We start from the raw sequence: 25,425 nt of genomic DNA on the forward strand, positions 1-25,425 counted from the left end.
AATAAGGTGACTAAGTCAGTATCTTTTTAAAATGCTAGTGTTTGGGCATTTATTCTAGTTACAGATCTACTGATGTTAACTTGAGAACTGCTCTCTGGCATTATTCAGAGCAAAGTTTAGTTATTAGGAAAATGTCTGGCAGCACCTCCTTGTTATGCAAGGCACAGAAATGGTGTCCTCACCTGTACTGAAACGTGGAAAGGGATTTTTTTCTGTAAGACATTACAAATGGGGTCCAGTTGATAGTGTTCTACAGTGTGTGTGCTTCTTTCAAAACATTTGTTTTAAAAATGTTTGGCTTGGCACTATATGAGGTAGAGATGTACAGAAAAGGCCAAGGTAAATTAGATGTGCTTCCTCAGAGCTTGGGTCTGCTGGTATAGATAAGCTGTGTGCAAATAGCTAGAAAAAACAAATTAAAGAGGTAAACAGTGCCATAAAAGGTACATCAATAAAAGGAAAGACATGACATCCATCAGAAAAAGATAAGGAAAGCATCTCGAAGGAAGTATTTTTACAAAACTGATAAAAATTAACACAGGAAATTAATTGGTTATTTTGTCACAATTATTGGAAAAACAATTTTACTGATTTTTTAATAATCATCACCCAATAAGTGAAGATTTTTTTCTCTCCATTGATTTTTAGAGAGAGTGGAAAGGAGGGGGGAGAGGGAGAGGGAGAGAGAGCTGATGTGAGAGAGACACATGGATTGATGGCCTCCTGCCCCAGCCTGGGATTGAATCCGCAACCGAGGTACATGCCCTTGACAGGGAATCGAACCCTGCAATCCTTCCATCCTTGGGCCAATGCTCTAACCATGGAGCCAAACCAGCCAGGGCTTACTGATTTTTAATGTTCAATTTAGGTAAGCTAGACCCTTTTCCAAGATCATAAGGTTTTTTTTGTATGTATAGTTTTAAGTAAAAAGTTCTGTCTACATCAAAACTCTTTCTGGGTAATCTCACCTTGTTTTTTTCAGAAGTGTGACACGAAGTTAAAATGGGTGAAATTACTTAAGGATTTGAGAATGTGAGAATGCAAGCAATGTCTGATATTAACTAACTATAAGCTAAGCTGAAAAATAGATTTTGGGTTTGGTAGGAAGTAGAGGGTCTCAGAATCATCATCCTGTCAGCCACATCTGTGACAACACTGTGGGACTCCACTCTTCCCTTTATTTCAAGCCTTTGGTTTTCAGCATGCCCCGTGGGAAGGCACCTTCCTGGTCAGATTTTCCTAGTTTAGTCCAAATCAAAAACTAGCGCCTCTATTTTTTTCCTTATTCTTTCTAAAGAGGGAATCACCATTACTAGTTCTTATAAAAGCATGCAAAATAGACAATAAACATTTCCATTGGTATTTAAATGATCATTTGAACAAAGACTTATTGGCCACAGGAGATTTATACCTTGTGTATTTTTTTAAATAAAAAGGAGGCACACGTTTAATTTTAGTCAGAACCTTGAACATATGAACAGGTTTTAGGACCTCATTTAGTACAGATTTGTAAGTTTCCAAAAGAATCTTACACCTTAGCACCTGGAATTAATACTTTCCCCCCCCTTCAAAATAGTATAATCTCTCACATGGATTTCAGAAACTTAACAGAGACATAAATGATAGCAGAAATCTAAAGTCAGGTGTTATTTTGTAATAAATCTTATCACTCACCATAGTGACAGAATAAAAATGTCTTTTTAAATGCTTGGCTTGACTCTAAGAACTTCTGAATTTGAGCTGAACTTATTTTAGCCTAGCCAGTGACTGTGATCTTGGAAGCAAGCTAGACAGGGGAAAAATCTTCTATATATATAAAAGCCTATGCAACCTATACGACTGAACAACTGGGATGACTGGATAGACTGGACGACTGGCCGGTAGCTATGACATGCACTGACCTAGACCTTGCTGCTGGGGCCCTGACAGCCCTGAATCTGGTTCACCTGCACCCCGGACCCATACTGGAGGGAGGAGAGAGCCTGATTCCTTGTGGGATCGGCCGTTGGTTAGCTTGCTGCTGGGGCCAACCTCTCGTAGTCCCTCCCCCCGGCAGGCCATCCTCTCCCCGCCCCGCCCCCGATTGGCCCCAATCTCTGGCCAGGTAGAGGGATCCCACCTGTGCATGAATTTCTGCACTAGGCCTCTAGTTTAATAATAAAATTGATATGTTCTATTCCTTATTTATTGGCAGCAACTAGTATCAGAATGTCTGCTTTGCCCATAGATGATAGCTAGTAAAGTCAATGTGTCACGTAGGGTTTTGCTAGTGGTTATAAAAAAATAAACAAAAAAAAGTCAGTGGCTTAACACAATAGAAGTTGATTTCTCACTCACACAACATGTAGTGTGTGTGTTTCTGAGCTTTCCTGGAATCCAGGTTCCTTTCATATTTGGACTGTTGTTTGCTGGGGGTCTTGGAATCCTCGTGTTTAGGCAAAAGGAGAAGGATAAAGGACAGAGAAGAGAAGACACAGACTCTTTCATTCACTTTGGCTATTAAGTGACATACATCTCTTACACCTACATTCTGGTAAAATATGGTCCCATCTAGAATGCAGGGGTTGCTGGTAAATGTAACTGGCAAGGCAGCTGCTTCCCAGAAAAACACACGAAGTAAGAGTGGGTAAGTTTGCTGGATTCACAGTATCTGTATTGTGGTGGTGGTGGTGGTGTTGATGGTGGGGTGACAGGGTCCTCAAATTTTGTTGCAGAGTAAGCTGTTTCTGTCCAGTGCAAGTTGATCCCACCTGATTAGAGAAGATTCTGTGGAAAGCCCAGTGGTAATTTGTTTTGAAAAGCCACGTTGCTTTGGGGAGAATATTTCATGCCCATTAGCTAAGTGTAAGAATTCTAAATCCAGTAACCTACCTACTCTTTTTTTTAAAAAATTTGCATATTCCTTCTAAAAGGAAATGGGATTTTATGCAAAAGTACTTCTGACTTGTTTTGCTTGTCTGCAAACATTTGAACTGATGAAGTATTGATATAAGTAAATTGTCTTCTGACAAAGGTATTAATTAACCTACAGCAGAATGTCATGACCAAGAACTGCTGAGCTGAGATATAAGGTAGGTGCATAAGAAAATGCTCCCTCAGGATACATATGTAATACTTTAAATAATTGAAAGGAAGGAAGGAAGGAAGGAAGGAAGGAAGGAAGGAAGGAAGGAAGGAAGGAAGGAAGGAAGAAAGAAAGAAAGAAAGAAAGAAAGAAAGAAAGAAAGAAAGAAAGAAAGAAAGAAAGAACTCCCTCGTTGAAATCAGTAGATTTGTCTTCTGATCTTATTTTCTGCTTCTGTGTGACCCTAGGCAAGTTCTCACCATTCTCAATAGTAAAATTAGACTTGAAATTGATGGTCCAGCTCTGACTCTTTCTGTACTAAATTTTTTTTCCAATCTATAGTTTAAAGACTTTGTAATTTAAAGGGATAGCCTAAAGGGGTAAGAGTAAAGAGAATATGGCTAGCAAATCAAGCACCTCACTTGGTGAGCAAAAATGTCCCCATCTTCTGAGAATTTGTATTCAGAATAAAAGATACTTAAAATGTAATTATTCTGATAATGATTTTATTAGTATCTGCCAGTTTGAGGGGGAAGGGCTTTTAGAATTTTATTGGGCATCTCAGCATTGTAAATTGACTCTAGTTTGTATCATTTTTATATTTCCAATGATATCTGCCTTGCTTTTTTTTGTTGTTGTTAATCCTCACCCGAGGATATTTTTCTATTAATTTTTTAGAGTGAATGGAAGGGAGGGGAAGAGACACAGAGAGAAACATCGATGGATTGGTTGCCTCCCCCATGGGCCCAAGCAGGTCAGGGCCTGCCACTGAGGTACAGTCTGACCAGGGCCCTGGCCTGCCACCGAGGTATGTGCCCTTGACGAGAATTGAACCTGGGACTCTTCATTCCCCGGAGCCAATGCTCTATCCACTGAGCCAAACCAGCTAGGGCCTGCCTTGCTTTTACTCAAAGAGTGCATCCCCCTCTATTGGGAAATATAGGTGGTTTCGTTTTTTTGTTTTCTGTTTGTTTGTTTTGGTGTTAGGGAGAACCTAAGTGATCAAGACTGAATTTGTTGAATGCACATCCCTGAATTCTGGATAATCTATGAGAGCAGCTGAGCCTCCTGATGGAAAAATGTCATGGACCTTAGTATGTGTGCTGGTTAATTCAGACTCTTGGTAAATTTGTGAATGTGCTGAACATGTCCTTACAGGCAACCCTCACGTGCCAGGCATCCACTAATTTTACAATGAAAATAATTTTACTTCTTTTGTGATTCCTTGAAATGCCATATTAAGTGTTGTTTTAATTTTTTTTTAAGTAAAATCAGTCATGTAGTAGATACTGAACAATACATAGCTACTTATTGTTTCTACCAATTAATATTTCTTTCTGGATTTTCATTCTTTTAAGGCTATGTTGATTGTTTTGGATTTCTTTTAGCCCATGTAAGGCTCCTTCACAAATATTTATCAGCACTCACTGTATGTGAGGGACCTTCTTACGTGTACTGGTGGATATTATGACCCATGAAACAGCACAGATGGTACAAAAGGGAAAGGTATGTGGTTGACTTACTAGTTGTTAGCAAGGCCATTCTTTTCTTTATGAGAGATGGGATCACTTTTATAAAATTGATTTTATTGGAAGGCTTTTGGGATGCTTATTTGTCTACAAACTTTACAAGCTGCCTCAGTCGTTGAGGTTCCATTGTAATATCCCATCCCCTTTGTTTTGCTCTTTTAAAATATATCGTTGGCTCGTTTCTGAGCCATAATACATTAAACTTACTATTAATCATTAACACCTGGCTGTGAATTATTTGGTGAGTTTGCTCGGTGCCAACTAATGGAGAGTGTCAGTGCCTGAGACCTGGAAGGAGGGAGCTGTCCAGACTGTTAGCAAAGGGTCTTGATTTCCATCTGGTCCTCCATGTGTGGTCCAGAGTCAGGCTGGCTGCTCCCATAACTGTACCTGAAGCAAAGAGCACTTGAAGAGAGTGAAACATCGCTTTCCTAAGGGCAGCTCAGGTAAGGCTCAGTCTTTTAAAAAAATTCCTAGGATACTGGAGAAAATAAAATAAACCCAAGGTATGGAAATAAAAAGGAATGTAGAGCACTGATGTCTTATTTTTCTGAACTGTAGTTCACACTCGGATTGGTTTGGCTGATTACTTTGCCCTGTTGTAACCATGTTATTGGAAAGTGAACTGCGAAATTCTCTTTTGATACAGCCATTCATAGTGCCTCTGAATGGTGAAACTAAATGGACAGAAAATTGATTGAAGCTTTCCTAGCCATATCCCACCTGAGGAAAATTGCTTTTCAGGCTCTGTACCAGCATATCATTCTTCCTTGCTTAAGAATTGTGGGTGGTCAATTCTTGGACAAAAAGGAGATAAATACCTTTAGAATTTGGAGAATTTTACAAATTAATAGAAGAGAGGGGCACAGGGCAGCTGCAGAATAGTATAAAATAAAGCTGAGAGCTCAGAAAAGTTAGGGCTAAAACCAAACTTTACTTCTTAGTTTTACTTAGAGTTTTCTTTTCACCGGATTTATTTCTGTAAAAGTTATATGCTAATTCTTATTTTATCTTTTTTATTACGCCCTACTTAAGAAATTTTTGTGATCAAGTGTTACTATTTATTTATAAATGGTGAATGATATTAATACAGGATCTTTGGACAGGGTCTCTTTGGACAAAGCTTGAAGTTCTCAAAGTAAATTATTTTGAATACAAAACTATGTACATGAACTCCTAAATTATTGTGTAGTCGTGTTTCATGCTCTATCTGAGCTAATTTTTTATCTCCCTCATAATTAACACTCAACTAAATTTAGTATGAATCTATTTTTCTATGTGGTTATATTTGGTATAGTGAGCTCTGAATTCAGTATTCTCTATTATGTTTTAGAATACTGTTTTTAGATGGTAAATATTGCTCCTGATAGAATAGTGTCACCAGGACAATTTTATTCTTTGATTATTAGTCTGAAAAACTACATAGCCAGTTTTATGTTTTCTAAAGCGTCCTTTCCACTAGAGTGTTATTCCCTCTCCTTGCCCTTCAAAATGACTGTTCTGGTCCAGTGAGATGGGGTCAGTACAGACACCCATGATTTGTGCTTTCAAAACAGCATGTGGCCTGCTAACCTGGAGGGAACCTCTGAATCTTGGGTTTACTGCCAAACACAGAACTCCCATGAGATGAGCAACTATATTTCACTCATATTGTAGTCCCAGCACCTAGCACAGGTCCTCGCTCTCAGCGGGTCCTCAATCAATACTTGCTGAATTGAAGTGAATAGAGAAATATAAGCAAGTCAGTCAGGATTCTCTGATTTTCAAGTGATGGAAAAACCAGCCTGAACAAAATGGGAATTTATTGGCTCCAGTATTTGAGCTATCCAGGGATACACATCAGACTTGTCAGGACCCAAGGGTGTCCTCATTGTCATCAGTACAAGGTGCTTCTCCCTTTTTCTTTCTGCCCTGGATCCTGCTGTCCTCTGTGTTGGCAGGCTCCCTGTATGTGGAGGCAAAGGGGATCCCCCCTGCTGCTTTGGACTTACTTGCCCCGACAGCTAGCCTGCTCAGGAGAACTGTCTATGTAGGTATCTTTAGCATAAGTCCTGGTCTGATCCTGGGAGTCTCAGTGGCCTTACGTGGCCTCATTGTCCCTGAACCCATCACTGTTTGCAGGGGAATAGTGTATTCTGGCCAGACCTGGGTCAGGAGCAGCCACCTGTGATCAGCTCCACTGAAATCATATGTTCTAAGAATAGGGCATGGTGGTTCCCCAGAAAGATGCCTGCAGGTGATCCCCACCCCCAGGAATTGTTACAAATAAGGAATGGTAGCAATTGGCAACAGATCACAAATGCAAAATAGATCGTAAGTTTGAAACTAGATTACTCTCCTTCTAATGAGCTCTATGGTCCTGGTACACTTGGTGTTTTTAGGGATTCAGTAATAGATTTAAGCCTCTACTTGGGATTGCTGGGCCTCTACACCTACTAGATGTGGTGGGAAAATGTATTCTCCCTTTGTGGGGTGGAGAATATTGAAAGCCTAGTCATCATATTTGTTCTGGATATTGTGCCCATTGTGAACCAAATTATTCTCTTGAAGATGAAACGTGCTGGAACAAACATCTACTAGCACCAGTTCTGCTTAGTCTGACATGTGTTCCAGCTGTTCCTGGTGGAAACTCATGTAGGGACAATTCCTGGACTTCCCTCTTAGCCGTGTTCCCAGGCTTGATGCTAGTGCCAGAAGCTCCTGCATGTCCCATTCTTCTCAAGAGGGTCTCCTGGAGTGTGAGGACGAGACACTGCCTTCCCTGCAGCCCAGCCTAGGTCTCTTGGGAACTTGGCAAAAGTTCCCAGTGTCCTATTTAAGTGTCCTTTTTGGGCTACAAGTGCTCGCATGCATTTAATTCCCATGAAAAGTTTTGAGGGTCCCAGCATTCCCCAGACAAGACAGACAAAAGAGGCCCCAATAATGACCCTAAGTTCCATGAGGAAGTCCATTTCTGAGGTAACACTACGCTGCATTGTCTTTACCAGGTACTGTCTTAGGTTCATGAGGTCAGGCTAAGTAGAAGCTGAAACTTCTGTAGAGTCATATAAAAAAATGATATGACTCTTTTCTCCCCTTGGCTTGTAAATACAAGATGCACTTTCAAGTTGTCTGGGCCCTCTATCACTCCTGAGGTAGTACTTCCTGGTAACTTGTGTATTTGCAAATGTCTGCAGAAATCATACTAATTAAGAATATTGGAAAGTAAGGTTCTGCTGTAGCAGAATATAATAAAATTTCAGTCAGCACTCAAAATACACTTGTTTTCATTATATCAAGATGTTGAGCAAATCGGTATGCTACTTTTATTTTGTTATGAATATTTTTATTTATTAAAGAAGATTAATTGACCTTTAAAGAATTTTATATCACTTATTATATGAAAGTAAAATAAAACTTTTACTAACTGGTGGAATATATAGTTATGATAAAATAATACTGTTTCATTTATTTTATCAAAAATTAAGTTTGTTAATATATCCACATGAATGTAGCAATACACTGCGCCCTGGCTGAGTAGCTTAGCTGGTGAGAGCGTCTTCCTGATAGGACAAGGTTGCGGGTTCCATACCCACTCAGGCACAGACAGGAATCAACCAATGATTGCATAAATAAGTGAAAACAATTGATGTTTCTCTTTCTCTTTTTCTCCCTCCCTCACTCTTCTCCTTCATCTTGCTCTCTAAGAATAATAATAATAATAATAATAATAATAATAATAACAGCAACAACAACAATAATAATGAAATCAGTAAAGTAGCAATACATTGGGAAAATTTTCTTTTAGAAAATTAATTCAAATTCTATGCAAGAACCTTCTCTTTTAAACAGACCCTTTTAAATAAAAAGTTAAGTGGTAAGTGTTAAGTCCACACCAACAGGAGCCAGGCCAAGAGATGTTGTGAGAGTTTAAGAAATTTTATTACATTCTCTCACAGTGGGCTAAGACCAGTGTTTCAGTGTCAGCACCGAGGGAGTGTTTCTGTTCTCTTACATAGGGCCTGGGTCAGGTTGCACCAGCCAGCTGGGGTAGCTGCCTGAGCAACAGGACGTCCTTGGAAGATAGCAAGATATCTGGTGGGCACACAACTCAGTCAGGGAGAGGGGAGTGCCTGAGTCAGTTGGGGAGTGTATCCTGTCTTCTGCAGGTGCAGGCTATTTGCTTCAAGCTATGGAAAAAAAAAGTATAACAATATATTTCAGAAAACATGTCCAAACAGGAGAGTCAGGGATATACTAGGAGTACTGGTTAATAATGCAGATTTTGTAATCAAAGAAAACACAATAATTTCAAGAGAAACATCAAAAGTGCTTTATTCAAAGTAATGTCCATCACTAGCTACACACTTCCCCCCATCTTTCAGGTAATTTGTGGATACCGTCCTAATATAACTTTTCTTGTTTTGAGGCAAACAATTCAGAGACCCAATTTTCCACTTCTTCGTACGTTTTGAAGTGCTGCTCAGAAAGTGCGTGTACCATCGATCAGAACAAGTGGTAATCTGAAGGAGCAAGGCCTGGTGAATACAGCGGGGGGGTTAATTATTCCCAGGCAAGATCTTTTAAGTGTCTTTAACTGGTTTTGAAGTGTGTGATGGTGCGTTGTCATGAAGCAAAATTACTCTGCCATGTCTTCTGGCCCATTCTGGTCATTTCACGATCAAAGCGTGGTTCAGATTGATTATTTGTTGCCGATCAGTATTAATGGTTTCACATGGTTTTAGAAGCTCATAATAAACCACACCTCCCTGATCCCACCAAACGCAGAGCATTGTCTTCTTTCTGAAGCGATTTGGCCTTGCAGTCGATGTTGATGGTTGACCTGGATCAACCCATGATTTTGTGCATTTGGGATTCTCAAAATCCACTTTTCATCGCCAGTCACAATTCGATGCAAAAAAGACTTTCTTTTGTGCTGGTGAAGCAACATTTTACTGATGACTTTTCGGTTTTCCATTTGTCTTTCGTTTAGTTGATGTGGCACCCATTTTCCTTCCTTTAAAATCTTTCCCATTGCTTGTAAACTACCAGAAATTGTTTGCTGAGCAACGTTTAATCTTTCTGCAAGTTGTTTTTGAGTTTGACACGCATCTTCATGCAATAATGCTTGTAATTGTTAGTCTTCAAACTTTTTCGGTTGACCTGTGCGTTCTTTGTCTTTCACATTGAAATCATCACTTTTAAAGTGATTAAACCAGCGTTCACAAGTATCTTGAGATGGAACATGTTCACCATAAGCTTCCTGAAGTATATAATAACTTTTTCTTCAAAATAAAGTAATGAATTAAAATTTCCCACAAATGCTCTTTATTTTTGGCATGAAATTCAACATTTTTAAGTGTAAAAATGTCTATGATGTTAACACCTTCAGCAAGTTTTGCTGAAGTCAATGCAACACAATAGCATACATATCAAATCGCATATATATATCAACATATGTGTAACTCCATCTATTGAAAAAAATCTGCATTATTAACTGGTACACCTGGTACATCCTAACCATAAGTCTTCATATTATCATTTGAATTCATGCATGAATGCATGGATTCATCAAGATCCACATGAGGATATGATTGTTAAATGTGTAGTGCTGGGTATGCCTTCTAAGAAATAAGGGATTCTAACATTCCTTAATAATAATAATAATAATAACAATAACAATTATTATTATTAGTTTGTCTCCTAGATTTCCTAGCTAGTTACTTGAGCCTCCACAAAGTTTTATCTTAATATTCAGCATGATATTCTTCTTTTGTTTGTTTGTGGAAGATCTGGTTCAGTACTATCACTTTCGTGCTATTTTTGCAGTTATCAGGGTCAAAACAGTTCACCAAAAAAAATAAATAAATGGCCATAGTAGACCAAAGAAAACACATGGCAGAAATACTGATCATATATTTTATTTTCTTTTAATTTCTTAATTTACTTATAATATTTTAATTATTTCTCCTTTGGTTAGTTTTTTTCATTGTATTGATTTTTAAAAATTATCACATTTACATATTCATTATATATATCACAGGTATATATATATATTTATAGACAGATATATATCACAGATATATATGTATGAAGATATATATATCACAGATATATATAGATATATGAACACACACATATATATCTGTATATATCTCACATCAAACAATAAAAATAATAATAGCTAACATGTACTAAGGACTTTCTCGGGATATCAACCTCAACTTCGGTGATAGAACATAATGGTTAAGAGCGAAGATTCTGGACCTGGACTGGCTGTGTTTGACTCTCAGTCCTGCAGTTTACTAACTGGACAAGAGCTGCTGAAATAGCTCTCATCGATGAGAATATCTCAAGTATAAGAATTACACGGAATATATACAGCATATTGGAATGGGTTGGTACAGGTCTAATTTTAGGAAACATTTTAGCACCACTTGAAGTAGCTTTCATTGGAGTACATGAATATGTAAAAATAATTTTTTCATAATGGATAATGGTGAAGGACAAGCTTAGGGATTTCAGTCATTCAAAAGAACATTATTTTATGTTAATCTCATTTATAGTCTTTCCTATTTAAGGGTACAGTTGATGAGAGACAGTTTAAAAAAGGAAGAAAGCGTCACTAGATGTTAGAAAAGATGGCCTAACTTTTCTAACCTAGTCAGACATTTGATAACTTCTGAGGATTTTTCCTATGTTATAAGAAAACCCATGGCATCTATTCTGTACTTGTTCTTGCAGTATACTTTGGTGTAGCAGATAAATTTAAAACAGCTAATGTGATAAAAGGGCATATTGTGCTGTTAATAGACACAAACTGAACACAAGTGTGAAACTTGAAAATATGGATCCACAGGTGAGGGTCCCTAGTGAAAAGGGTCCCTGTGAGCCACCAGTTGTGAGACTGCTGATGCCTGGAGATTGGAGAGGTGTCCGGTGGTTGCTCTTGCTAAACTGACTATTGTAATCCATACAATAACAAAAGTTATTCAAAGTTTTTCATGTTGGATTTTGCTCCTTAATAGTTTTCACTGGGATTTTTATTTTCCCAAACATTTCAGTTTTATGGGATAAATTATAACATGGCTCTTAATGTATGATCGGACATTCAACAAATTTCAAACTTATGAAATTCAGAGCCACAGGGTTCAAAATAATCAAGTTGAAATTTTGAAAAATTGTGTGGTTGGGTGACTGAGTTTAGAGAGCTATTTTTAAGTTTGGGTTCCTTTAACAATAGAGAAAATTTCTAACTTTCACTTCTGAGACTTGAGGATGGGGTAAATCTAAGTATGCAATCTTTGTAATTTAATTCTATTTGGCCTAAGTTATATAATATTATATAATGATCATATTCCTTTTATAATTGGTGTCTAAGGCATTCATGTTGGCAGTCTTAAGCACTAGATGCAAGAATAGAAATGGCACTTTGATATAATGGAGAGGGTAATAGGAAGGTGTGGCATATAGACACATTGGAGATCACAGGAATGGGCAGTGATCACTCAATATATCACTCAAATCTTAATGTTTAAAGCTTTGTCCATAGCATTTCTGCATCCCCCCATCTCCCAGAATTAGCGCTTCCAACCCATGATACTCCTAGAACTTGATCCATTTCCCTATAACAACAGTGCATATTGAATTGTGGCCGTTTGCTTCCAAGGCCATCTTATCTACCAGCCTGGCCGCTCTCTGAGAGCAGGACTTAGGTCTTGTTACTTGGAATCCCTTATGTTGGAGAAGTGCTGACATATACAGAAGGCACTCAGAACTTGAAGAAAGTTGAATAAATGAAATTGTCTCACCATTACTTAAATAGCAAGTGTTTATTTTGATTGTCTTCTAAGACTGCTGCATACATTAATGCCAAATAAAATGTAGCAATGGCTCCTCATTGCCTTTGGAATACTTTTAAATCCAAAGAAATATGTGCTTATTACCACAAAACAAAAAAACCCCAATAATAATAGCCTTTATTGAATAAATGTTATATGCTGGCACTATGCTAGTACTTCACATAGAATATCTCATGTCCAAGTACCAGTCATATCCTATTTTGCTGATGAGGAAATGAACACTTAGCTGAAATAATTTGCTCAGGTCCACATAGCTGATAATAGAGCAACCAGTAACAGTTATTCATATTCCCTTCCTCTACTCCAGTCTCATTTTTCTGGGCAGTTTTGTTTGTGGCCTTCTATACCTTTCTCTATGTTTGTATAGTACACACACACACCCCACAACTTCAGCTAGTTACTTCTGTTAATTATTTTTAACACTCAGTGAATGAGTTACCTCCTCATGGAGCTTCTTCTAATCTGGGTCCTGGGGATCTCTCACATCATCCCAAACATACCACTGTCTCGGATTGCCACGATATCTTGTGCAAATATAATCTAATTGTTTATCTCTTCTGCTATCTTAGAAGCTCCTTAATGAGAGGTACCATGTCTGTTCTCTCTGTACCTTGGTACTTAACACGCCATGGGCATATTAGATTATTCAACAACTATTTATTCAAATTGTGATATGTGCCTGCTAAATGTCTGGTTCTGTAGCAACCACTAAGTATCGTAGTGTACCAGTTAGCTTTTGCTGCATAATAAACCACCCCTAAACTTTGTGGCTAGAACAACAGCTATTTATTTAAATCTTAATTCTGCAAGTTGGCATTTCCGCTGGGCTGAGCTGGCTTTTCTTCTGGTCTGGGCTTGGCTCAGTCATGCATCTGCAGTTAGCTGTAGGGTCAGCTGAGGCTGGCTAGACTAGAGTGGCCTCTGCTTCTTCTGTCTTACCCTCAGCCAGCTAGCCTGGGCTTGTTCACATCAGCAAGTTTGTAAAAGCATGAAAGACCTTTTGGGCCCTGTGTTTGGAACTAGCAGAGCATTAATGATGATGCATCCTGTCATTCAAAATAAGTCACAGGCTAGCTTTCATTTAAGAAGAAAGAAAAATTCCACCTCTTTACAGGAGTAGCTGCAAAGTCACATTGCCTAATATGTGAATGCAAGGAGGAATAAAAGATTGTCACCATGTTAGCAGTTGACCACATGTGATGAAAAGAAACACACCATGGTAATTCCTAGCCTAAGAGAGCATACGATCTCGGGGATGAAATACTGAATTATTTGTAAGGTCAAAAAAATAAATATGCTCTTATATACTACCTAAAATTAGAAGCCATTGAAGCCATTTATTTAGTCTCTGATGGGGGTTCCTTAGATGAACTAACTCTTTAGCCTGTTTGTGTATAATTCAGATTCTCTGTGTCCATCCTCTGCATTGGCACATCTGCCCAGCAGAAGGCATTCCCCACTGGAGACCTGGGAACTGCAGGGATAGTGGGATCACCTTCTGACACAGCTTAGATCTGACTCTAAGTTACTTCTCTCCACCAGGTGAACTTAGGGCTCTATAAACCCTGCCCTTCGCTCACACACAGCCCATCACACACAGTCTGGACCAAGCTGGTGGGTGGACTAGGGTCTTGGTGGAGTGGGCAGGGAATCACTCACTCCCGTGGCTCTGCCTCAGAATCCCATTAGGTTTGTTGTACTGACCATGAAACATACGTACAGGAGAAATGGTATGAGCAGAGGCTCTATACTGCGATGTACATTGCTCTTCACACAATCGAACCCAAAGGATATTTTCGCCTCTCTGTATGCTATTTTGTCTCTTGACAGACAAAATATCTATTTTGAAATAAGAGGATTTTGTATCAGGATATAGAGCTTTATATAAATTTATCAGGTGTGGACTTTTTGTTTATATTTTAATTTTTTAAAAATTCTGTATTATTCTGTCTGTGTTTTTTGGCATTTATCTTGTTTGGTATTCTGAGAGTTTCCTGAATCTGTGGTTTGCTGTCTGACATTAACTTATAGAAATTCTCAGCCAGGACTGCTTCAAGTATTTCTTCTATTCTTTTTTCTCTTCTCCTTTTGGTATTCTAATTATACAACAGGGTACACTTTTTGTAGTTGTCCCACAGTTCTTGGATATTCTGTTCTGAATCTTTTTCTTTGTTTTTCGGTCTTTTTGTTCTCTCTTTGTTTTTCAGTTTTGGAAGTTTTTATTGACATAGCCGCAAGCTCAGAGATCTTTCCTCAGCCAGGTCTTGTCTAGTACTGAGCCCATCAAAGGCATTCTTTATTTCTGTTATGGTGGTGTTGTTGTTTTTTTTATCTCTGGCATTTCTTTTTTATTCTTTTTTAGAATTTCTGTCTCTCTGCTTACATTACTCATCTTTTCTTGTATGTTATCTACTTTTTCCATTAAACCCCTTAGCATATTGAATTTCTGATCTGAGAATTTCAACATCCCTTCCATGCCTGAATCTGATTCTGATACTTGCTCTGTCTCTATAGACTGTGATTTTTGCCTCATAGTACGCCTTTTAAATTTTGTTGAAAGGTGGACATGATGTGTGGAGTAAAAGAAACTCCAATAAATAAGCCTTTCGTAAGTGGTGAAAATGTGTGAGTGACTGTACATATTGTGTTCAGGTTCAGTCTTTTTAAAATATATTTTTTAAAAATACATTTTTATTGCTTTCAGAGAGAAAGGGAGAGGGAGAGGGAGATAGAAACATCAATGATGAGACAGAATCATTGATCCGCTGCCTCCTGCACTCCCCCTACTGGGGATCAAGCCTGAACCCGGCAGGTGTCCTTGCACATCCAGAATCCAACCCAGGACCCTTCAGTCCACAGGCGGATACTCTATCCACAGAGCCAAATCGTGTAGGACTTGGTTCTGTCTTTTAGGGAGCCCCTGCCCCTGGGCTATGAACTTCCCTAGTGCTTCTCAGTTCTCTCTCCGCCACTCCCCATCCCCCTTTAGATGGACAGGATGGCTAAAGCGGCTGGACCTGGGTATTTCCCTTCCTCTAGGTCAGTGGGACCTCTCTGATTAACTGGTTTCCCTTAAGGGCAGGCCTCATTAGGAACAGAATGTTCCTGTTTGTTTCAAAGTAATAGCTTCCCCCCTCCCTCCCTTCCCCCTGCTGGAAGCACGGGGGATTTTTCTTTGATATTCTGTGAAAGCTCATGGAGGTAAAACTCACAAAAGTCTTCCTCTACCCTCTTGACTAGGCCCATGGAGTTCGACTCACACGGAGCCTCCAGCCCTTTGTCAGTCAGTTAGGGTTTTCCTTTCCCTGCACTGCTTCCTGCAGAGGTTCCTGCTGGTGGGTTTTTGCTCAGAGATTCTCTGGATCCGCCTGTCTCTCCAATTTTTGAAGCATTGCTTTGCCGGGTGACTCCACTTCTCTGTCATATGAGAAGAGTAATTTTTTAGATGGTTCAGCATTTTACTTGTTGGGATGGTGTGATGACTTCCAAGCTTCTTATATGCTGGACTGGGAACCAGACACCCCCTTCTGTGTTTATCAGCTGGAATACTTTGCAAAGAAGAGCTTCCTTCTACCCCCTGTTCTCTCTCAAATACCTCTGTGGACTCATAGTTTAGGGATCTTTTATTCTTATGGCATAAACTGCTGTTCTTTTAGTGCGTTGTTGTTTTCTGGCATCGAATGTCCCAAATTCACCTTGTGCTTTCCCTGCCTCAGACCTGGAGTCAGTCATTTATTTAGGAATCTCTGGTTCCTTTTGGTGGAAATATTTGGAATAAATGTTTGCTCTATATGGCTGCATGCTCTATTTGATAAGCTGTTTGTTTCTATCCATATTCAATTTTAGTTCCTGCTTGATTTCAGGGGTGTGTCTTGCTTTCACCCCTAATGAATTGACTTGATGTTCTGAACCGATTTGATACTTTTATTTCCGATATATGTGGCGATAAAATGGAAACATCACTAGTTGGTTGGGGTGTTATGATCTGCCAAGTAAGTAGGCAGTGAAAATCCTGGGGGACAGAGCACTCAAAAGTAGTGCTGGGAATGATGCGGTTATTTCATGAAAGAATAAGATCAAGTCCTTAGGACCCAAGGCCACAAAAAAACCCGTTTCATGAATGATTGATTTAGTCTCAAATAGTTTGGAAAGATAAGTACAAAAAGTGAATATCCACTATTTAAGAAAGTAAACCTCCCACTGACCTATAAAATAGGATCTCAAATAAATAACAACAAAAACATAAATTATGTAGGTAGATAAAAAAGTCAGAAATCTCAGATGCTAGTAACTATAATTTGAAGCTAATTGTGTCTCTGAGCTCCTTAGCAGCTAACTAAAAATGAGTACAGCTTTGATAATGTATTTTTTATTGTGTCATGAAAGGACCTTTACTTATAAAATTTTGCTACTTGGTAAATAGAACCACTAAGCATCTGATTGCTTAGACTTGAGACCTAAGAATCATATTAATCCCTTCTTTTTCTTTACACTCTGATCTATTCTATTAGCAATTCATATCACCTTTATCCAAAATAGATCCTGAATCTTCTCACGTTCATCTGAGCCGACTGGGTTTCTACAGCACCCTCCCAACAGGTGCACCCACGCTACTCGTTTGTTTCCTGTGCTCTAACCTGCACACAGCAGAAGGAGCATTCTATCTAAAAGAGACCACGTGACTCCTATAATAGAAATCCCCCAAATGGAGTCCAATTTTATTTTCATTGTTTCTAAAACCCTTCACTATTAGGCCCTCAACCAGCTCTTCAACTTAAAAAAATGTTTTTATTATATTTTATTATATAGCTTTTCTCCCCCTACCAAAAACATCTCAGTAAGTCACAGTCTCCACAGTGTAAACATGAACACTCTTGTGTGACACAGGTGGAACACTGGTGTGTGCTTTTCCCATTTTACTTTGCCAAAGATGTGCCACTTTTAAATGTGTCTCTGCCCACAAAATCAGTGTGTGGTAAAGATCACATTTCTTTGCGGTCTTTAAATCTGCTTGGTTCTAACTCAGTCCCCATTTGGAGTGTCTAAGGTTCCACTTTTGTAAGTGTAATGGACCAGCCTTCCCCTTGGAGGTCTTGTCACCCCTCAGGGCTAGGGACCCACGGAACTCTCTTCACTGCCCACTGTGCCTTCCTCTATTTCAAATCCACTGTCACCCCTCCTCCCCCAGTGTGGAATATTAATTCATTGCTTTCATGAGTTTAAATGTGCCAGAAGTCAAGTAGAGTCATTAACTTCAGGCTACTTCCGCATTTAGCCTTGCTTCACTCCAGCATGATAAACACAGAGCAGGGACTGCTATTGAATTTCCTGTTCTTGACACAAATATAAGAGACAGGAAAGAGCAGAGTAGCCTAGAACTTGGGATCCTGAAGTCAACTTGAAAATGAGAGATCACAACACCTTCTTTTCCCAAGGGAAGCACTGTGATGGAGTTATTTTCACAATTCCCCGAGTTCTCACTCTCTACAAATAAACTGACCCCTGTTCATTTTGACCTTGCTACTCTGTCATTCACTTGTGATCTTTTCCTTCTAACTTTGTTGTTCTTTGCTATTATAGTGCTTGGAAGATGTTCATTAAAACAAAAAACACACACATTCACACACACACACACACACACACACACACACACACACACACAATCTCTGTATGCCAGGCACCTAAACCTCTTTGGAGGAAATGGGTTTTATAAAAATCTAATATAAATAATAAAAGAGAAAGTAGCCTGCCTTGGGAAGAAATAATTACTAAGAAGCAAAGCTGAAAAGAATGTGCAAATACCAAAAATTTGTTGCAGTGGAAATTTTGGAGTAGTTGTGTGTTACACAGGGAATAAAGAAATATTTTCCTAAATATTTAGAAAAAATATATAGTATTTTTTCTAACAAAAAGTGTGAAATCCTCAGAAATGGTAATAGCAAATATTATACTTGAATATTGAAAAATGCTTACAATGCTATGCTTTTATATAATAAAGCAGAACTATGTTTGTATTTACAGTTCAGTATTTATCAAAGTCAGATTTTTAAGGTTTAGGAAAAACAGTATAACATCTCTTCATGAAGAAATGTGTGGTGATTTTTCCAACCATAGTTTCTTAGTCATAATGTGTTTTCATCAAAGGTATCTCTCAATCTATTAGTACAAATTATTTTAACATTGGCAAGTGAATTAATTGTGTTACTGTTTTCCTCAGATTCATTTAAGGGAAATTAGCAGTATTGTTAATTTGGCAGTCAGTTTCACAGAATTTACCTGTTATGAGTCAAGACTCCATTAAAGATCCTGATAAAGGATCTTTATTAGAGATCCCAATAAAGTTCCAGGAATAAAATACTTTGATAACTGATTTATTAATTAAAATTTTAATGCTATTATAATGCTAAGAAATCATTTATGGCCTCAAGGTGAATACAGTTTAGTGGCAGAAATCCAAATGGAAAAATAATAAGAAAGGCTTGGGACATGAATTGATCAGCTTTATATTCTAGAAAAGAAATGGGGAATAAGGAGAGACAGAAGAGAGCAGGTAAGGGAAGCATCAAGAAGGTACTCAGCTACACATCATATATAACATGCTACCCCAAAGCTTACGATAGCATAAATCATCTATTTTGTTCATCAATATGCAATTTTGGTAGGGCTTGGCAAAGGAAAACTATCTCTGCTCCATGAAACATCATTCAATTGGGAGCTAGACGATCCACTTTCAAGACTTATCAAACACCTGGAAAGTTGCTGCTGGTCTTGGGCCAGGAGCTCAGTTGGGCTTCCTTATGGTATGGTAACTGGATGCTAAGAGCCAGCCTTCAAGAGAACCAGATAGACACTGTGCCAGCTTTTATGAGCAACTCTCAGAAGTCATACAGCATCACTTCTGCTATAGTCACAATCCTGTCCATGTTAAAGGGAAGGAATCTCTTATCACCTCTTGACAGGTGGAGTGTCCAAGTCACAGAGTGAGAAGAGCATGTGTAATGGGAGAGATCTGTGTGTGGCTTTCTTTGGAAGATGCACTCTTCCATAATCTACCATGCAGCTAAACCTCACATCCCCTCACATGCAAAATATACTCACCTTCTCTCCCAAGACCCTCAAATGTAAATATCTGCTTGGAGTCCAGTATTTTATCATCTCGGGTCCAGGGGAAGAGGAGGCTCCTTCAGTGCAGCTCCTAAATCGAGGAATTGTGACCAAAAAAGAAAAGTCATCTGCCTCCCTACCTCCCACAACCAACTCCCTCCGCCCCCCGCAGCTTTATTAAGGTATAATTGAAAAATAGAAATTATATATATTTATAGTATACAATATGCTATTTTGATCTATGTATACATTGTAAAATGAATACTACAGTCAAACTGATTAACATATGCATCATCTCACATAGTTATAATGTTTTGTATGTGATGAGAACATTTAAGATTTAAAATCTTGGCAAATTCTAAGTATGACATAGTATTATTAACTATAGTCATCATGGTGCACATTAGATCTCCAGGTCTTATTTATCCTGCATAAGTGAAATTTTGTACCATTTAACTAACATCTCCCTATTTCCCCAAACCCCCACAATACCCAACTTTCAGTGTCTAGATAGGCATAGGTAAACTGCTGTAGACCCACTCATTTGAAAGGACTGGGAAAGCAGGAGACAGACAGCAATCACTGGCCCATAGCAATCATAAAATCCAGCCAGGCTCATCCTGCCAGTTTCCTCACTAACGTGTGGTGTTACTGTTGGGAATTGTTGCTCCTAGCTCTTGGTTCCACTCCCTAGGCTCTTGGTTTTGCCCTTTGAGTCAGCCCTTGCCTTTCATTAAACAACAAAAACAAAAACAAAACAAAACTGCATTTGCAACTAAATAGCATTCTCAGCCTATCTACTATTCTTAGAGTGTCCGTAGTGTTCAAAGTCCACTTTTTTTGTACTGTTCTTATCTCTTTTAGTACAAATTAGTGGTTTCTATTCCAGGACAATTCTCTTAAATACTTTGTGGGCTAAGTTGAGAATTCTATGAAGTACTATAAGGCTAGGAAGAAGTATTACTAGGGGAATAAGCTATGTTTTGATGACCAGTCTCTCTCTCTCTCTCTCTCTCTCTCTCTCTCTCTCTCTCTCTCTCTCTCTATATATATATATATATATATATATATATATATATATATATATATATATATATATATATATACATACTAGGGGCCCGGTGCACGAAATTCGTGCACTGGGTGTGGGGTGGGGGGGGAGTGTCCCTCAGCCCAGCCTGCCCCCTCTCACATACTGGGAACCCTCAGGTGTTGACCCCCATCACCCTCCAATCGCAGGATCGGCCCCTTGCCCAGGCCTGACGCCTCTGACAGAGGCGTCAGGCCTGGGCAGGGGACCCTCATTTCCCCCCATCACTGGTTCTGCCCCCAGCCCAGGCCTGATGCCTCTGGCCTAGGCGTCCGGCCCAGGCAGCAGGAACCCACAGCTGCAGCGGCCCCGCGATCGCGGGCTCTGCTTTAGGCCCAGGCAAGGGGCCCCTAGCTCCTGGGACTGCCAGCTTCGACCGTGCCCAGCTCCCATCGCTGGCTCCACCCCTACTTCCTGCTATCACTGGCCAGGGCGGCAAAGGCACCTGATTCTCCGATCATGGCTGGGGGGCAGGGCAAAGGCGGCCCCAGGGCCACCTTTGCCCTGCCCCCCAGCTCTTAGCTCCCCCCTGGGTTTCCGATCACTGTCAGTGGCAAGGGGCTTCTTCCTGCTTTCCCTTTCGCCTCCCTGCATTGTGCCTACATATGCAAATTAACAGCCATCTTGTTGGCAGTTAACTGCCAATCTTAGTTGGCAGTTAATTTGCATATAGCCCTGATTAGCCAATGAAAAGAGTATCGTCGTACGGCAATTACCATTTTTCTCTTTTATTAGTGTAGAGATATATATATATAGTGTGTGTGTGTGTGTGTGTGTGCAAAATGGTTGGACTATTTTGGAGAACAGAGGCCTGAGAGAAAGAGAGGATTCTAGGTATGGTCCCTTTGTGTTCAATGCCAACTTATGCACTGGTTTAGTAGCATTCTCCCAGATGGCGGTTTCCTGAAGGAGTTTATGGACTGAGTCAAAAAGCAGGGACTGTGGGGAACAAAAGAGATCCAGGACTTAACGAGACTTTCTGAATTCAGGATGGAGTTACCTTGTTAGGCCCTGGATGAAAGGGTCTAAATTGCTTTAAGTGGCACAGGAACCAATCAAGGCCTTTTCTCACCATTTAAGTAGAAAAGTTTTCTTCACATCTACAATATGAGTCAGGTGTTATTTTTACCAAATCAATTTCAAACTATTATTCTCAATAAAAGTCAGCAATTTATGGATCTAAAAGTTCCATTTTAAGTTTAACAGAAAGTTTGGCTCAAAGTAGGCGGTAGCCACATCGATTTTTTTAAGTTCAATGTGCTTTTATTCTGAAATTAAACTTTTTAAGTTTCTAAGAAAAAATGACCTTTATATTAAACTCTGGAATATTTGCTTCTCCCTAGATTTCTCAAAAATTTTCCAGTCTTTACCTCTCAGGATTTATAAATACAGAAATAAAAAAACATTCCTTTCATTTCCTCTGCAGTAGTGAAGAAAAAAAATAGAGGCTTGAATTTGACTTCCTCCTTATATGTATCTTCTAAGAATGATATATACAGGACTGTAGAATTTTATGGTTATTACTTGCTCTGTATTTCTCAAATACAGAAGAATTTCAGTTTCTCTAGTTGGTATATAAAATAAAGAGAAATGATTTGACATAAAATATTTCTTTCCCTTTGTTTCTATCCATCCTCCTGAAAAATTGTACTTACAGTAGTGAGGTTAAAATTGAAAAATTTGAGTCTTTATTAATTCTTCTTAGGGAGCATTTTGTGAGTAGCACAGATGAGGAGCAGGGACTCTGAAGCCAGATTGCCTGGGTTTGAATCCTGGCTCTGCCACCTGCTAGCTGTGTAACTGTAGGCAAGTTAATGAACTTATCTTTGCCTCAGTTTCATTATCAGAATAGGAATATTTTAATGCCCATTTCATATTATAAGGAATAAATTAATTAATATTTATAATGTATTTATTTTTTAATATGTTTTTTAAAAATATATATTTTATTGATTTTTTTTACAGAGAGTAAGGGAGAGGGATAGAGAGTTAGAAACATCGATCAGCTGCCTCCTGCACACTCCCCACAGGGGATGTGCCCGCAACCAAGGTACATGCTCTTGACCAGAATTGAACCTGGGACCCTTGAGTCCACAGGCCAATGCTCTATCCACTGAGCCAAACCAGTCAGAGCTTTATAATGTATTTAAAACAATGCCTGGCATATAGTAAGTGCATAATGCATGTTTAATGTGTCTTATTTTAAAGTGAAATAAAATGTACAGAAACAGTGTGGTGTTTGATGTGCAGGCTTTCATACCAACTCATGAATGGCCACATTAATCTCCTTAAGCCTTAGTTTCCTCCTTTTTAAAATAGAATAATTGCCAAAAGTAATACCTACTTCAGAGTTTCTGGGGATTACATGGGATCGTCTATGACAAGCACATAGCACAGTGTTTGCTTCCTAGGGCTAATTATTACAAATACATTTTGTGAGCTTCCTGACCCTGTTCATTGGGTTTTATCTTTAACAAGAGGCCTGGTGCACAAATTTGTGCACCAGTGGGGTCCCTTGGCCTGGCCTCTGCCCTCTCACAATCTGGAACCCCTTAGGGGATGTTGGATAGCCAGTTTTGGCCTGATCCCCGCAGGCCTGATCCAGACAGGAGGGAACCTGATTCTGTGCCTTGAGCGTCTGTCCCCTGGTGGTCAGTGTGCGTCATAGTGACCAGTCGACCAGTTGTTTGGTCACTTAGGCTTTTGTATATATAGAGAGTCTCCACTTTACACTTCTAGGTCTATTTTGGACCTTCAGAGAACTAGGTAGGGGTGCTTTGAAAGGGATGGCCATGGGGGCAGAGTGAAGGTAAGTGAGGCTCTAAGAGAAATTATTGAAGCTCCCAAGAGTCCTTGTAGGGTGGACCTGTGTTAGGGAATTTGCCACTATCCATGGTCTGGCCCCAAAACCATGTGGGCCCAGAAACCTTACTTGTCAGCAGTTCCAGAGTCCATCCACCCCCCAGAGCTGGGCTCATATTAACAAAGCTCATACGACTAATGTACAGGATCAGAATGCCAATATTTCCATTTACAATAAGAAGTGAAACTGCAAAAATCTCAGAGGAATCCACAGGCAGCAAAATCTCAGACATATGCCGAAGCAATATCTTCACCGATATAGATCCTAGGGCAATGGAAACTAAAGAGAAAATAAACAAATGGGACTACATCCAAATAAAAAGCTTCTGCACAGCAAAAGAAACCATCAACAAAACAACAAGAAAGCCCACTACAAGGGAGACCATCTTTGCCAATGTTATCTCCCATAAGGGTTTAATCTCCAACATTTGCAGGGAGCTCATACCACTTAACAAAAGGAAGATAAAAAATCCAATGAAAAGATGGGCAACAGATCTAAATAGATACTTTTTGAAAGAGGACATAAGGAAAGCCAAGAGACATATGAAAACATGCTCGAAGTCACTAATCATCCGAGAGATGCAAATCAAAACGACAGTGAGGCACCATCTCACACCTGTCAGAATGGTTATCATCAACAAACAAGAGCTGGCAAGGATGTGGAGAAAAAGGAACCCTCATGCACTGCTGGTGGGAATGCAGACTGGTGCAGCCACTGTGGAGAACAGTATGGAGTTTCCTCAAAAAACTAAAAATGGCCCTAACCGGTTTGGCTCAGTGGATAGAGCATCGGCCTGCGGATTCAAGGGTCCCAGGTTTGATTCCAGTCAAGGGAATGTACCTTGGTTACGGGCACATTCCCAGTAGGGAGTATGCAGTGCCGGGGTCCAACCCCAGCAGGTCCAGGGGTTCCCAAAGGCGTAGACGAAGTCGGCGAAGAAGGAAGGACACGGAGACAGTGTTCAGTTGATCAGCAGCCTAGCCAGGATCTCCAGCCAAGTTCTGGTCTGGATCTCCAGAGAGGTTCTGCTGTTTATTGTCTTGTTACATCCGTATTTATCCCAGTTGATTTTAATCCTGTCAATTTCTATTACAAAGGTTAGGGCGTTTCTTATCTCCATTCCAGGGAGTAAAGATTATGTAGCTTAAGCATGATTGTTTGTAGTGATTAACTACCCACCTGGCACTTAGTTAAGGAGTTTCATCCCCTCCCTGACTTCAGGGAAAAATTCCTATCCGGGGAAACAACCTTTCTAGGAGAGGCATCCCCTCCCTGATTTCAGGGAAAAATTCCTACCTGGGGAAACAACCTTTCCCGGAGAGGTGACCTTGGTTAAAACACACAGCGCTAAGGGGAGCAAACATATTAAGAACAGTATGCTATATACGCCAGGTCCCTTGAAACATATGCTGTGCAGATGTTTCTTTCCTGCAGCGACTGTGTCAAGCAGCAAGGATGGACCGGCTTCCGGCAATGCAGGAGGCAGCTGATCGATGTTTCTCTCTCATTGATGTTTCTAACTCTCTATCCCTCTCCCTTCCTCTCTGTAAAAATCAATAAAATATATTTTAAAAAATAAAATAAAAATCATCATTCTCCCCTTTAAAAAAAACAACTAAAAATGGAACTCCCATTTGAACCAGTGATCCCACTTCTAAGAATATATCCTAAGAAACTAGAAACACCTATCAGAAAGGATATATGCACCCATATGTTCATAGCAGCACAATTTACAATAGCTAAAATTTGGAAACAGTCTAAGTACCCACCAGCAGATGAGTGGATTAGAAAACTGTGGTACATCTACACAATGGAATACTGGGCTGCTGTAAAAAGGAAGGAACTCCTACCATTTGCAACAGCATGGATGGGACTGGAGAGCACTATACTAAGTGAAATAAGTCAGTCAGAGAAAGATAAATATCACATGATCT

At 39.5% G+C, this 25,425-nt stretch overlaps 1 protein-coding gene across 11 annotated transcripts in view; it reads left to right on the forward strand.

The window, feature by feature from the left end:
• MCTP1 (multiple C2 and transmembrane domain containing 1) overlaps positions 1-25,425 on the forward strand; it is a 441,268-nt gene that overhangs the window by 107,472 nt on the left and 308,371 nt on the right. The window contains exon 1 of one of the 11 annotated variants that reach the window (XM_059694097.1): positions 4,879-5,039. The exons of the other annotated variants lie outside the window; for them this stretch is intronic. The gene's annotated coding sequence lies outside the window, so the exon portion shown is untranslated. Of the gene's footprint in view, positions 1-4,878; positions 5,040-25,425 lie in introns of those variants that run through there. 11 annotated transcript variants of the gene reach the window in all.

This window comes from Myotis daubentonii, chromosome 4 (genome assembly GCF_963259705.1).
Source record: "Myotis daubentonii chromosome 4, mMyoDau2.1, whole genome shotgun sequence".
Classification (NCBI taxonomy): Eukaryota; Metazoa; Chordata; class Mammalia; order Chiroptera; family Vespertilionidae; genus Myotis; species Myotis daubentonii.